Below are 14,154 nucleotides of genomic sequence, written 5' to 3' on the forward strand. Positions count from 1 at the left end.
TACCATCAAAAACGAGCTGTTAATCAAAAAATAATCACATTGCGACCAAAAAAACCAGACGAAATAGACATCGTTTTCATCAAACCAGCTTCTTTCTATGGTGCTACCCGTTCCAGGGTTAGGACTGTATCCACCAGATCTTTCTATGGTGCTACCCGTTCCAGGGTTAGGACCGTAACCACGAGAGGACTTGAAATTGAGCCAGAGCTGAGAGGATCACCAAAACTAAAGGTATTTTGGTTTCAAAGCATTTTATTTCAAAAAAAATCGGAGGTATGTAACCTTTCAATGTGTAGGCATACTGTATAATTAACTCGATAATTGTGCACCTAAAAATGTGAATGTGTTTTTGCAGAGCTTACAACCATCAGGCAACCATCCGTGGAGATCAGTGGACAAAGGGCTGGACAACATCAGACAACCATCAGACAACCATCCGCGGAGATCAGTAGACAAAGGGCTGGACAACATCAGACAACCATCAGACAACCATCCGTGGAGATCAGTGGACAAAGGCTGGACAACATCATACAACCATCAGACAACCATCCGTGGAGCAGTGGACAAAGGCTGGACAACATCATTACAACATCAGACAACCATCAGACAACCATCCGTGGAGATCAGTGGACAAAGGGCTGGACAACATCAGACAACCATCAGACAACCATCCACGGAGATCAGTAGACAAAGGGCTGGACAACATCATACAACCATCAGACAACCATCCCTGAGGATCAGTGGACAAAGGGCTGGACAACATCATACAACCATCAGACAACCATCAGACAACCATCCGTGGAGATCAGTACAAAAGGCTGGACAACATCATACAACCATCAGACAACCATCAGACAACCATCCGTGGAGATCAGTGGACAAGGGCTGGACAACATCAGACAACCATCAGACAAACCATCCGCGGAGATCAGTAGACAAAGGGCTGGACAACATCATACAACCATCAGACAACCATCCGTGGAGATCAGTGGACAAAGGGCTGGACAACATCATACAACATCAGACAACCATCAGCAACCCATCCGTGGAGATCAGTGGACAAAGGGCTGGACAACATCAGACAACCATCAGACAACCATCCGCTCCGGAGATCAGTAGACAAAGGGCTGGACAACATCATACAACCATCAGACAACCATCCGTGGAGATCAGTGGACAAAGGGCTGGACAACATCATACAACCATCAGACAACCATCCGTGGAGATCAGTGGACAAAGGGCTGGACAACATCATACAACCATCAGACAACCATCAGACAACCATCCGTGGAGAATCAGTGGACAAAGGCTGGACAACATCAGACAACCATCAGACAACCATCCGCGGAGATCAGTAGACAAAGGGCTGGACAACATCATACAACCATCAGACAACACATCAGACAAACCATCCGTGGAGATCAGTGGACAAAGGGCTGGACAACATCAGACAACCATCAGACAACCATCGCGCGAGATCAGTAGACAAAGGGCTGGACAACATCATACAACCATCAGACAACCATCCGTGGAGATCAGTGGACAAAGGCTGGACAACATCATACAACCATCATACAACCATCAGACAACCATCCGTGGAGATCAGTGGACAAAGGGCTGGACAACATCATACAACCATCAGACAACCATCAGACAACCATCCGTGGAGATCAGTGGACAAAGGGCTGGACAACATCAGACAACCATCAGACAACCATCCGCGGAGATCAGTAGACAAAGGGCTGGACAACATCATACAACCATCAGACAACCATCCGTGGAGATCAGTGGACAAAGGGCTGGAAAACATCATACAACCATCAGACAACCATCAGACAACCATCCGTGGAGATCAGTGGACAAAGGGCTGGACAACATCAGACAACCATCAGACAACCATCCGCGGAGATCAGTAGACAAAGGGCTGGACAACATCATACAACCATCAGACAACCATCCGTGGAGATCAGTGGACAAAGGGCTGGACAACATCATACAACCATCAGACAACCATCAGACAACCATCCGTGGAGATCAGTGGACAAAGGGCTGGACAACATCATACACCATCAGACAACCATCAGACAACCATCCGTGGAGATCAGTGGACAAAGGGCTGGACAACATCAGACAACCATCAGACAACCATCCGTGGAGATCAGTGGACAAAGGGCTGGACAACATCAGACAACCATCAGACAACCATCCGCGAGAATCAGTAGACAAAGGGCTGGACAACATCATACAACCATCAGACACCATCCGTGGAGATCAGTGGACAAAGGGCTGGACAACATCATACAACCATCAGACAACCATCAGAAAACCATCCGTGGAGATCAGTGGACAAAGGGCTGGACAACAACATACAACCATCAGACAACCATCAGACAACCATCCGTGGAGATCAGTGGACAAAGGGCTGGACAACATCAGACAACCATCAGACAACCATCCGCGGAGATCAGTAGACAAAGGGCTGGACAACATCATACAACCATCAGACAACCATCCGTGGAGATCAGTGGACAAAGGGCTGGACACATCATACAACCATCAGACAACCATCAGACAACCATCCGCGGAGATCAGTAGACAAAGGGCTGGACAACATCATACAACATCAGACAACCATCCGTGGAGATCAGTGGACAAAGGGCTGGACAACTCATACAACCATAGACAACCATCAGACAACCATCCGTGGAGATCAGTGGACAAAGGCTGGACAACATCATACAACCATCAGACAACCATCAGACAACCATCCGTGGAGATCAGTGGACAAAGGGCTGGACAACATCAGACAACCATCAGACAACCATCCGCGGAGATCAGTAGACAAAGGCTGGACAACATCATACAAACCATCAGACAACCATCCGTGGAGATCAGTGGACAAGGCTGGACAACATCATACAACCATCAGACAACCATCCGTGGAGATCAGTGGACAAAGGGCTGGACAACATCATACAACCATCAGACAAACCATCCGTGGAGATCAGTGGACAAAGGGCTGGACAACATCATACAACCATCAGACAAACCATCAGACAACCATCCGCGGAGATCAGTGGACAAAGGGCTGGACAACATCAGACAACCATCAGACAACCATCCGCGGAGATCAGTAGACAAAGGGCTGGACAACATCATACAACCATCAGACAACCATCCGTGGAGATCAGTGGACAAAGGGCTGGACAACATCATACAACCATCAGACAACCATCCGTGGAGATCAGTGGACAAAGGGTGGACAACATCAGACAACCATCAGACCACCACTGCGGAGATCAGTAGACAAAGGGCTGGACAAACATCATACAACCATCAGACAACCATCCGGTGGAGATCAGTGGACAAAGGCTGGACAACATCATACAACCATCAGACAACCATCAGACAACCATCCGTGGAGATCAGTGGACAAATGGCTGCGCTGGACAACGGGCCGCACTGAAAAAACACATGGTTGCCAAGAAAGCGGTTTGTTAAGCTAGATTCTTAAAATGTGTACAGCATTTGTGTGTTGGAGTCACTTGTAATTCATAATTGATCTACTGTTTCTATCATAGGCCACTGTAATAGATGGGGGCGGTACCATTCTGCTCATCTGAAGGTGCTCATGGATCAGATTCAAACTTTGAAGACCGAGATGAAGTCATTGATGGCAGACCAGCAGATGGAGAAATGTACTGCTGATGCATTGGTCCAGAGCCAGGGGGTATTGGCGGAGAGTCACTCCTCATTGGCGGAGAGTCGGGTGGAGAATGACCCATTGAAAAGGGAGAGGAACCAGATGGAGTCAGAATCCACGCCAGGCACACCTGTGAGCTCTGGAACTCCCCCTCCGGCAGGCAGAGTCAACATACGTGGCGGGTTCATCAGGTCGTCGGTTCACCCTGACATTTCTATTCCTCCTCTGACCACAGAACTTGACCACCTGCTCACCAGGCACAGCAAGGGCCGTCCGGACCGTTATCCTGTTCTGCTATTCCAAGGTTCTGTAACCGAAGAGATACCACGAGTGGGCACAGAATACAAACTGGGATGGATCCCGAGGCAAATGTGGCTTACCAGTGAACCTCCGTGTGTTCATCAATAATACGGTGTCTCAGAAGATACCGTCCATGACTGATGCAACTCCAAAAAGCATTAAAGACCGAGTTAATGAGTACTTGAGGTCACCGAGAAAGTCTGGTCATGGCCTGCTCTCCCTTATGTAAGGAATTGGGCACTTTCACATGTTTACTACAGTATGTACTGTAGGCWATGTTTACTTGTCAGACTGCACAGTAGCCTAATAAACAAATGCAGGTGGCTTATCTTCAAAATGCTTTATTATCCAAATGTAAAAGCATATACTGTACASTCCTGTATTTCTTCACCAGCATCTTTATGCTTTCGTTAATAAAATGATGATAAAAATACTATTTCAAAATGTCCATAATGAATTACTTGTTCAAATAAGCCACGATATTCTTGAGATGTTGACTGACTATAAGCAAGTGACGTCTGCTTTTTTTGCCCTTTTCTCGCTCACTCTATGTTAAATGAAAACGAAATCTCCAAAATATCGTTACTTTTTAAACAAAGTGATTATTATTAATTAATTTAGAATGCTATAAAAGCCCCTGTGAGAATATCTAACGGAAAATGCCCTTAGATATTAATTTAGAGTCCTCCAATCCTCTAAATTGATTTTGACGGAGAGTCACACCATTTAAAACATTTTTTCTCGATATACTGTAGGCCCATAGGTGAAATGAGTCTCACTAGTGTTGAGTAATGTCTGTCTAATTCTGTAGTAGACTTCACAACTATGTTGTGTAGATATCATTACTATGTTGTGAAGACATCACAACTATGAAATAACACATGGAATCACATACAGCGCCATATTTTCCATTCTATCAGAAACGGAGGGTTTTTAGTTTTTCATGGAACAGAAACACCATAATATTAATCTAATTATTTAAGCAAGTACCAGTCAAAAGTTTGGACACCTACTCATTCCAGGATTTTCTTTATTTTMACTATTTTCTACATTGTAGAATAATAGCAAAGACATCACAACTATGGAATCGGTTAAGAATAAATTCTTATTTACAAGGACAAATTAATTTATTTCCTTCCTCCCCAACGGGGATTTGAACCTCGGTCTCCCACTTACCCCGCATTCTGTAGTGCAGACATGGCCTGCTCTCCCTTATGTAAGGAATTGGGCACTTTCCCATGTTTACTACAGTATTTATTGTAGCCTAATAAACAAACACATTTTGTTAATAAAATAATCATAAAAAAATACTCTTTCAAAATACAGATGTTGATTTAGTTATGGATCCATAACGAATTTCTATGGGAATAAATATCACTGCTTTTACAGAAATATTGGAACAAAGTTGTCTAAGGCAAACWATTTAGTATCCTCCGATCCTGTAGCCTACTCACTGCTGGTGACACACTTCTGTGTATGGTGCCCCTCTTCCCAGCCGGGGGGGGTATATGGTATTATTCAGTGTTAGCACCCCCCCAGTGCTCCTACATCTTTTGTTTTCCAGTAACTGACCCCGGCCACCTGTCAAATGTGTTGTTATTCAAATATCTGCCTTGTCATGCCCAGCTACACTTCATAAGAAATATGGGTCATCTAAATTGAAGTAGGACCTCTTTCTAATTCTGTGAAATGCAGACTGTGGAGAAACGTCAATGATGCAGAGAAACAAACAGCATGTTGTGGACATAAGGGCCAGTCATAATCTACATGGTCCCATTCTGGGTCAAATCCCTGGAATCAGAGGGGATTGAATTCAAACTGAAATCCCTGCCTTTAATCTGGCTGTGTATACAATAACACAATAACACAGTACAATAGACAATACCTTGGACCAGTTACAATATGAGGATGATTTCATCTTAATACCATGACTTTCTACAGATCCTAATGTTTTGAAAGTCTTGTAACTGAACTTCATACTCCTGAAGTTTACAGCGTAACGCTCAAATGCCCCAGCATTTACCATAGCACGACCAGAATTATTACAGGAAGCTCAGTAACAGCACTTTGAGTAAGCATACATTCTTCTTCTGGGCTTTTCTTGCTTGCTTAAGTGCGTGCATGGCACACCTATCATTTTATATTACTGTACTTACAAAGCTCTGTAGCAGTAGCGTCAGGCTAGCCTGGTTATATACAGCTCTGTAGCAGTAGCGTCAGGCTAGCCTGGTTATATACAGCTCTGTAGCAGTAGCGACAGGCTAGCCTGGGTTATATATCAGATCTGTAGGCAGAGCGACAGGCTAGCTGGTTATATACAGCTCTGTAGCAGTAGCGTCAGGCTAGCCTGGTTATATACAGTCTGTAGCAGTAGCGACAAGGCTAGCCTGGTTATTATAAAGCTCTGTAGCAGTAGCGACAGGCTAGCCTGGTTATATACAGATCTGTAGCAGTAGCGACAGGCTAGCTGGTTATATACAGCTCTGTAGCAGTAGCGACAGGCTAGCCTGGTTATAATACAGCTCTGTAGCAGTAGCGTCAAGGCTAGCCTGGTTATATACAGGTCTGTAGCAGTAGCGACAGAGCTAGCCCTGGTTATATACAGCTCTGTAGCAGTAGCGACAGGCTAGCCTGGTTATTAACAGCTCTGTAGCAGTAGCGTCAGGCTAGCCTGGTTATATACAGCTCTGTGTAGCAGTAAGCGACAAGGCTAGCCTGGTTATGTGATGTGATTTAGCTGGTGGACCAGGTCGTGTGGATGTGATTTAGCTGGTAGACCAGGTCGTGTGGATGTGATTTAGCTTGTAGACAGGTCGTGTGGATGTGATTTAGCTGGTGGACCAGGTCGTGTGGATGTGATTTAGCTGTGGACCAGGTCGTGTGGATGTGATTTAGCTGGTGGACCAGGTGTGTGGATGTGATTTAGCTGTAGACCAGGTCGTGTGGATGTGATTTAGCTGGTGGACCAGGTCGTGTGGATGTGATTTAGCTGGTAGACCAGGTCGTGTGGAATGTGATTTAGCTGGTGGACCAGGTCGTGTGGATGTGATTTAGCTGTAGACCAGGTCGTGTGGATGTGATTTAGCTGGTGGACCAGGTCGTGTGGATGTGATTTAGCTGGTAGACCAGGTCGTGTGGATGTGATTTAGCTGTGACCAGGTCGTGTGGATGTGATTTAGCTGGTAACCAGGTCGTGTGGATGTGATTTAGCTGGTGACCAGGTCGTGTGGATGTGATTTAGCTGGTAGACCAGGTCGTGTGGATGTGATTTAGCTGGTAGACCGGTCGTGTGGATGTGATTTAGGCTGGTAGACCAGGTCGTGTGGAATGTGATTTAGCTGGTGGACCAGGTCGTGTGGATGTGATTTAGCTTGTAGACCAGGCGTGTGGATGTGATTTAGCTGGTGACCAGGTCGTGTGGATGTGATTTAGCTGGTAGACCAGGTCGTGTGGATGTGATTTAGCTGGTGGACCAGGTCGTGTGGATTGTGATTTAGCTGGTAGGCCAGGTCTGTGGATGTGATTTAGCTGGTAGACCAGGTCGTGTGGATGTGATTTAGTGGTAGGACAGGTCATGTGGATGTGATTTAGCTGGTAGACCAGGTCGTGTGGATGTGATTTAGCTGGTAGCCAGGTCATGTGATGTGATTTAGCTGGTGGACCAGGTCGTGTGGATGTGATTTAGCTGGTAGGCCAGGTCATGTGGATGTGATTTAGCTGGTAGACCAGGTCGTGTGGATGTGATTTAGCTGGTAGGCAGTCATGTGGATGTGATTTAGCTGTAGACCAGGTCGTGTGGGTGATTAGCTAGCGTAATCACAACCCTATAGGTCACGCCGAGTTCATTTATCTCTGGTAGTCCTTATGTTCACAGAACTCATGGAGCTTTCACCTCAGATGTTTCATACAGATCATTCGAACCCTGCTCTGCCTAACACCACCCATCTCCTGTTCTCATGCATCTCGCTCCTCTCCCCCTCCACAGCGGTATCAGATCTGGATGTAGAGTGTAAGTTATCAGACCACTACGTGTCTCCATGGCTTCTCCAGAGGAATGTGTTCCTGCCCTCCACCAGACCACCATGTCTCCAGGAGCTGCACCACACCGCAGAGCAGAGCCCCGGGCCAGCCACAGAGGTACGCACACATGATAACACCCTGACACAGACAACACACGACAACACCCCGACACACGACAACACCCCTGACAACGACAACCCCCGACACACGAACACCCCCCCGACACACCGACAACACCCCGAGACACGACAACACCCGCCGACACGACAACACCCCTGACACACGAAACCCCTGACACACGACAACCCCCGACACACGACAACACCCCGACACACGACCACCCCGACACACGACAACACCCCGACACACGACAACACCCCACGACCGACAACACCGAACACGACAACACCCCCGACACACGACAACACCCCCGACACACCCCGACAACACCCCCGACAACACCCCCGACACACGACAACACCCGACACACGACAACACCCCGACACACCGACAACGAACCCGACACACGACAACACCCCCGACACACAAACAAGTCGAGTTTTCGTCAGTCGTAAATGTAAGTAGTATGTGACAGTATGTGTAGACAAATGACAGAAGAAGAACAGAAAGATATATGCAGTAATATGAAGAAGTAGTATAGTACAGTAGTGTAGTAGTACAGTATAGATATAGTACAAGTAGTATGGTGACGAGTATGATAATATTAGTACAGTAGATATAGTACAGAGAGTATGGTGACAGTAGATATAGTACAGTAGTAAGTGTGACTAGATATAGTACAGTAGTATGGTGACAGTAGATATAGTACAGTAGTATGGTGACAGTAGATATAGTACAGTAGTATGGACAGTAGTATATAGTAGCTGGTAGATATAGTACAGTAGTAAATGTGACAGTAGATATAGTACAGTAGATGTAGTACAGTAGATATAGTACAGTAGTATGGTGACAGTATATATAGTACAGTAGATGGTGACAGTAGATATAGTACAGTAGATATAGTACAGTAGTATGGTGACAGTAATATATACAGTAGATTAGTACAGTAGATATAGTACAGTAGTATGGTGACAGTAGATATAGTACAGTAGTTATGGTGACAGTAGATTATAGTACAGTAGTATGGTGACAGTAGATATAGTACAGTAGTATGGTGACAGTAGATTAGTACAGTAGATGTATGAGCAGTAGATATAGTACGTAGTATGTGGTCAGTAGAATATAGTACAGTAGTATGGGTGACAGTAGATATAGTACAGTAGATATAGTACAGTAGTAGTAGTGACAGTAGATATAGTACAGTAGTATGGTGACAGTAGATATAGTACAGTATAGTATAGTACAGTAGTATAGTACAGTAGATAAGTAAACAGTAGTAGTGTGTCGTATATTAGTACAGTAGTAATGGTGACAGTAGATATTAGTACAGTAGTATGGTTGACAGTAGATTAGTACAGTAGTATGGTGACAGTGATATAGTACAGTAGATTATGTACAGTAGTAATGGTGACAGTAGATATAGTACATTAGATATGTACAGTAGTATGGTGACAGTGAGATTCAGTACAAGTAGTATGGTGAAGTAGATATAGTAGCAGTAGTATGGTGACAGTAGATATAGTAGCAGAGCATAGTATGGTGACAGTAGTATAGTATCATGGTATGGTGACAGTAGATATAGTTACAGTAGTATGTGGACAGTAGTATAGTACAGTAGTATGGTGGACAGTAGATATAGTACAGTAGTATGGTGACAGTAGATATAAGTAGCAGTAGATATAGTACAGTAGTAGTGAACAGTAGGGATATAGTACAGTAGTATGGTAGTAGATTATAGTACATGTAGTATGGTGACAGTAGATATAGTACAAGTAGATATAGTACAGTAGTATGGGTGACAGTAGATATAGTACAGTAGTATGGGTGACAGTAGATATAGTAATACAGTAGTATGGTGACAGTAGATATGGTACAGTAAGATATAGTACATAGATATGGTGACAGTATATTAGTACAGTAGTATGGTGACAGTAGAATTAGTACGTAGATGTAAGAGTACAGTAGTATGGTGACAGTAGATATAGTAAAGTAGATATAGTACATACAGTAGTATGGTGACAGTAGATATAGTCAGTAGTATGGTGACTAGATATAGTACAGTGTAATGGTGACAGTAGATTATAGTACAGTAGATATAGTGACAGTAGATATAGTACAGTAGATTTATTATTATAGGACAGTAGATATAATGGTGACAGTAGATATAGTACAAGTAGATGGTGACAGTAGATTATAGTACAGTAGATGTAGTACAGTAGATATAGTACAGTAGATATAGTACAGTAGTATGTGACAGTAGATATAGTACAGTAGTATGGTGACGAAGTAGATATAGTACAGTAGTATGTAGTACAGTAGATATAGTACAGTAGATATAGTACAGTAGTATGGTGACAGTAAGATATAGTACAGTAGTATGGTGACAGTAGATATAGTAAACAGTATATGGTGACAGTAGATATAGTACAGTAGTGTGGTGACAGTAGATATAGTACAGTAGATATAGTACAGTAAGTAATGGTGACAGTAAGATATATAGTATTATGTTAGTATGGTGACATAGATATAGTACAGTAGGTATGGTGACAGTAGATATAGTACAGTAGTAGGTGACAGTAGATATAGTAAGTAGTTGTGACAGTAGATATAGTACAGTAGTATGGTGACAGTAAGAATATAGTACAGTAGATTTTAATATAGTACAGTAGTATGAGTGACAGTAGATATAGTAAAGACAGTAGTAGGGTGACCGAGTGAGTATGGTGAACAGTAGATATAGTACAGTAGTAGTGGTGACAGTAGATATAGTACAGTAGATGCTATATGTACAGTAGATATAGTACAGTAGTATGGGTGACAGTAATATAGTGATGTAGTATGGTGACAGTAGATATAGTAGAAAATAAACAGTAGTATGGTGACAGTAGATATAGTACAGTAGATATAGGTACAAGTAGATATAGTACAGTAGATATAGTACAGTAGTATGGTGCAGTAGATATAGTACAGTAGATATGTACAGTAGTATGGTGACAGTATATAGTGACAGTAGTAGGTGACAGTAGATTAGTACAGTAGTATAGTACAGTACGATATAGGTACAGTAGTAATGGGTGACAGTAGATATAGTACAGTAGTATGGTGACAGTAGATATAGTACAGTAGTATGGTGACGTAGATATAGTACAGTAGATATAGTACAGATATGTAAGTAGATATAGTACAGTAGATATAGTGACAGTAGTATGGTGCAGATATAGTACAGTAGTATGGTGATCAGTAGATATAGTACAGTAGATATAGAACAGTAGATATAGTACAGTAGTATGGTGACAGTAGATATAGTACAGTAGTATGGTGACAGTAGATATTAGTACAGTAGATGATAGTACAGTAGTATGGTGACAGTAGATATAGTACAGTAGATATAGTAAGTAGTATAACAGTAGATATAGTACAAGTAGTAATGGTGACAGAGTATGTACAAGTAGTATAGGTGGTGACAGTAGATATAGTCATAGATATAGAACAGTAGACATATGTACAGTAGTATGGTGACAGTAGATATAGTACAGTAGATGTGACAGTAAGTATAGTACAGTAGATATAGAGTATACAGTAGTATGGTGACAGTAGAATATAGTACAGTAGTATGGTGACAGTAGATATTTATAAAAAATAATTATTTATTAAATTATTTATAAAAATCAATATAATGTTGTACAATTCATCCTGTACAACAGTGAACATGAGTTCCTCTGTTATAAAGTACTGCGACTCTCCTCACTGTATCAAATCGATTCAGACTAATATATATACACAACATACACTTCAGATTGACATTTAAAACGCTCAGAGAACTCTACAGCAAGGAATTACATAGGGAATAAGAGCTTAAATAAATGACATGCTTAACATCTTTTCCCTTGATTTATTTGCATATAAAACTTAAATGTAATATGTTTCAATTAAGAAGTAGTAGTATGGTGACAGTAGATATAGTACAGTAGTATGGTGAGATGTGGTACAGGGGTAATGTCACGGGAGATTTATAACATTTACACTTTAGTCATTTACCAGATGGTCTTTCCAGGACAGCCTTCAATACTGCGTTCATTTTAAGATTTGCTAGGTGAGACAACCACAGTCAAATATACAGGCTGTGAACATTCCCGTTCCAGATAAGCAACAAACCAAAAAACCATCCACACTAAAGTCTATGATTTGAAATCTGAGACAGTAATATTTACATACACATGAAGGTACCTATAATCATTTCTGATGAGAAAAAACTAATGGGGAAAAATTGGTGGATTTAGCATTTTGGAAATTCTCTCCACATGTTTGCTGTTTTTCATTGCTGAAATATGTTACTTGTGTGTGTGTGTGTGGTGTGTGTGTGTGTGTGTGTGTGTGTGTGTGTGTGTGTGTGTGGTGTGTGTGTGTGTGTGTGTTTTGTGTGTGTGGTGTGTGTGTGTGTGTGTGTGTGTGTGTCAGATTACCAACTGAGGCAGCAAGCGAGCAGCAGAAGAAGACGCAGAGTGACCGTCTCTGTGGCGCCCCCTACGCCCACATACCCCTCACCACACTCTGCCAGGAGGAGACAGCAGAGGGGCCGGAGCCTGACAGCGGTAACACAACTTCCACTCATATGATCAACTACCAACTTATGGATAACAGACATATACTTACAGACAATATCTATGATAAAGCCTCCAGGTGCCACAGCATTTTGAGTCATCTGTTTCCTGTTTCCTAGACTGATGTTCCATCCTCACAGGGACTCAAATCAAATTGTATTTGTCATAATGTGCCAAATGCAAAATGTCACCTTACAGTGAAATGCTGACAAGCCCATAACTAACAATGCAGGTGGTTTTCTTGTGTGGATTTTACCCCCTTTTTCTCGCCAATTTTCAATCATGTCTCATCGCTGCAACTCCCCAATGTGCTCAGGAGAGGCGAAGGTGGAGTCATGCTTCCTCCGAAACATGACCCGCCAAACCGCACTCAACACCCACCTGCTTAACCCGGAAGCCAATGTGTCGGAGGAAACACAGACGCTGGGCCAACTCCCTGGCACAGCCTGGGAATGAACCCGGGTCTGTAGTAACACCTCTTGCGCTGAGATGCAGTGCCTTAGACCTCTGAGATGCAGTTCTAAGAAAAATAAGAGTTAAGAAATTATTTTACTCAGTACTTTGTTGAAGCACCTTGGGCAGCGATTACAGCCTCGAATCTTCTTGGGTATGACGCTACAAGCTTGGCACACCTGTATTTGGGGAGTTTCTCCCATTCTTCTCTACAGATCCTCTCATGTTCTGTCAGGTTGATTGGAGAGCATCGTTGCTGCACAGCTATTTTCAAATCTCTCCAGAGATGTTCGATCAGGTTCAAGTCCGGGCTCTGGCTGGGCCACTCAAGGACATTCAATTACTTGTCCCGAAGCCACTCCTGCGTTGTCTTGGTTGTGTGCMTAGGGTCGTTGTCCAGTTGGAAGGTCAACCTTCGCCCCAGTCTGAGGTCCTGAGTGCTCTGGACTCGTAAAAAAAAAAAATCAAGGATCTCTCTGTACTTTTCTCCGTTTGTCTTTGCCTTGATCCTGACTAGTCTCCCAGTCCCTGCCGCTGAAAAACATCCCCACAGCATGATGCTGCCACCACCATTCTTCACTATAGGGATGGTGCCAGGTTTCCTCCAGACGAGACGCTTGGCATTCAGGCCAAAGAGGTCAATCTTGGTTTCATCAGACCAGAGAATCTTGTTTCTCATGGTCTGAGTCCATTAGGTGCCTTTTGACAAACTCCAAGCGATCTGTCATGTGCCTTTTACTGAGGAGTGGCTTCCGTCTGGCCACTCTACCATAAAGGCCTGATTGGTGGAGTGCTGCAGAGATGGTTGTCCTTCTGGAAGGTTCTCCCATCTCCACAGAGGAACTCTGGAGCTCTGTTAGTGACCATCGGGTTCTTGGTCACCTCCCTGACCAAGGCCCTTCTCCCCCGATTGCTCAGTTTGGCCAGGAGGCCAGCTCTAGGAAGAGTCTTCGTGGT

The 14,154-nt window shown here is 43.4% G+C and overlaps 1 pseudogene; it reads left to right on the forward strand.

Annotated features, from left to right (window-relative positions):
* The window catches only part of LOC112075226 (actin remodeling regulator NHS-like), a 58,952-nt pseudogene extending 44,813 nt beyond the window's left edge, over window positions 1–14,139 (forward strand).
* The last annotated feature ends 15 nt before the right edge of the window (window positions 14,140–14,154 follow it).

Source organism: Salvelinus sp. IW2-2015, unplaced genomic scaffold, assembly GCF_002910315.2.
Source record: "Salvelinus sp. IW2-2015 unplaced genomic scaffold, ASM291031v2 Un_scaffold3038, whole genome shotgun sequence".
In the NCBI taxonomy this organism is placed as follows: domain Eukaryota; kingdom Metazoa; phylum Chordata; class Actinopteri; order Salmoniformes; family Salmonidae; genus Salvelinus; species Salvelinus sp. IW2-2015.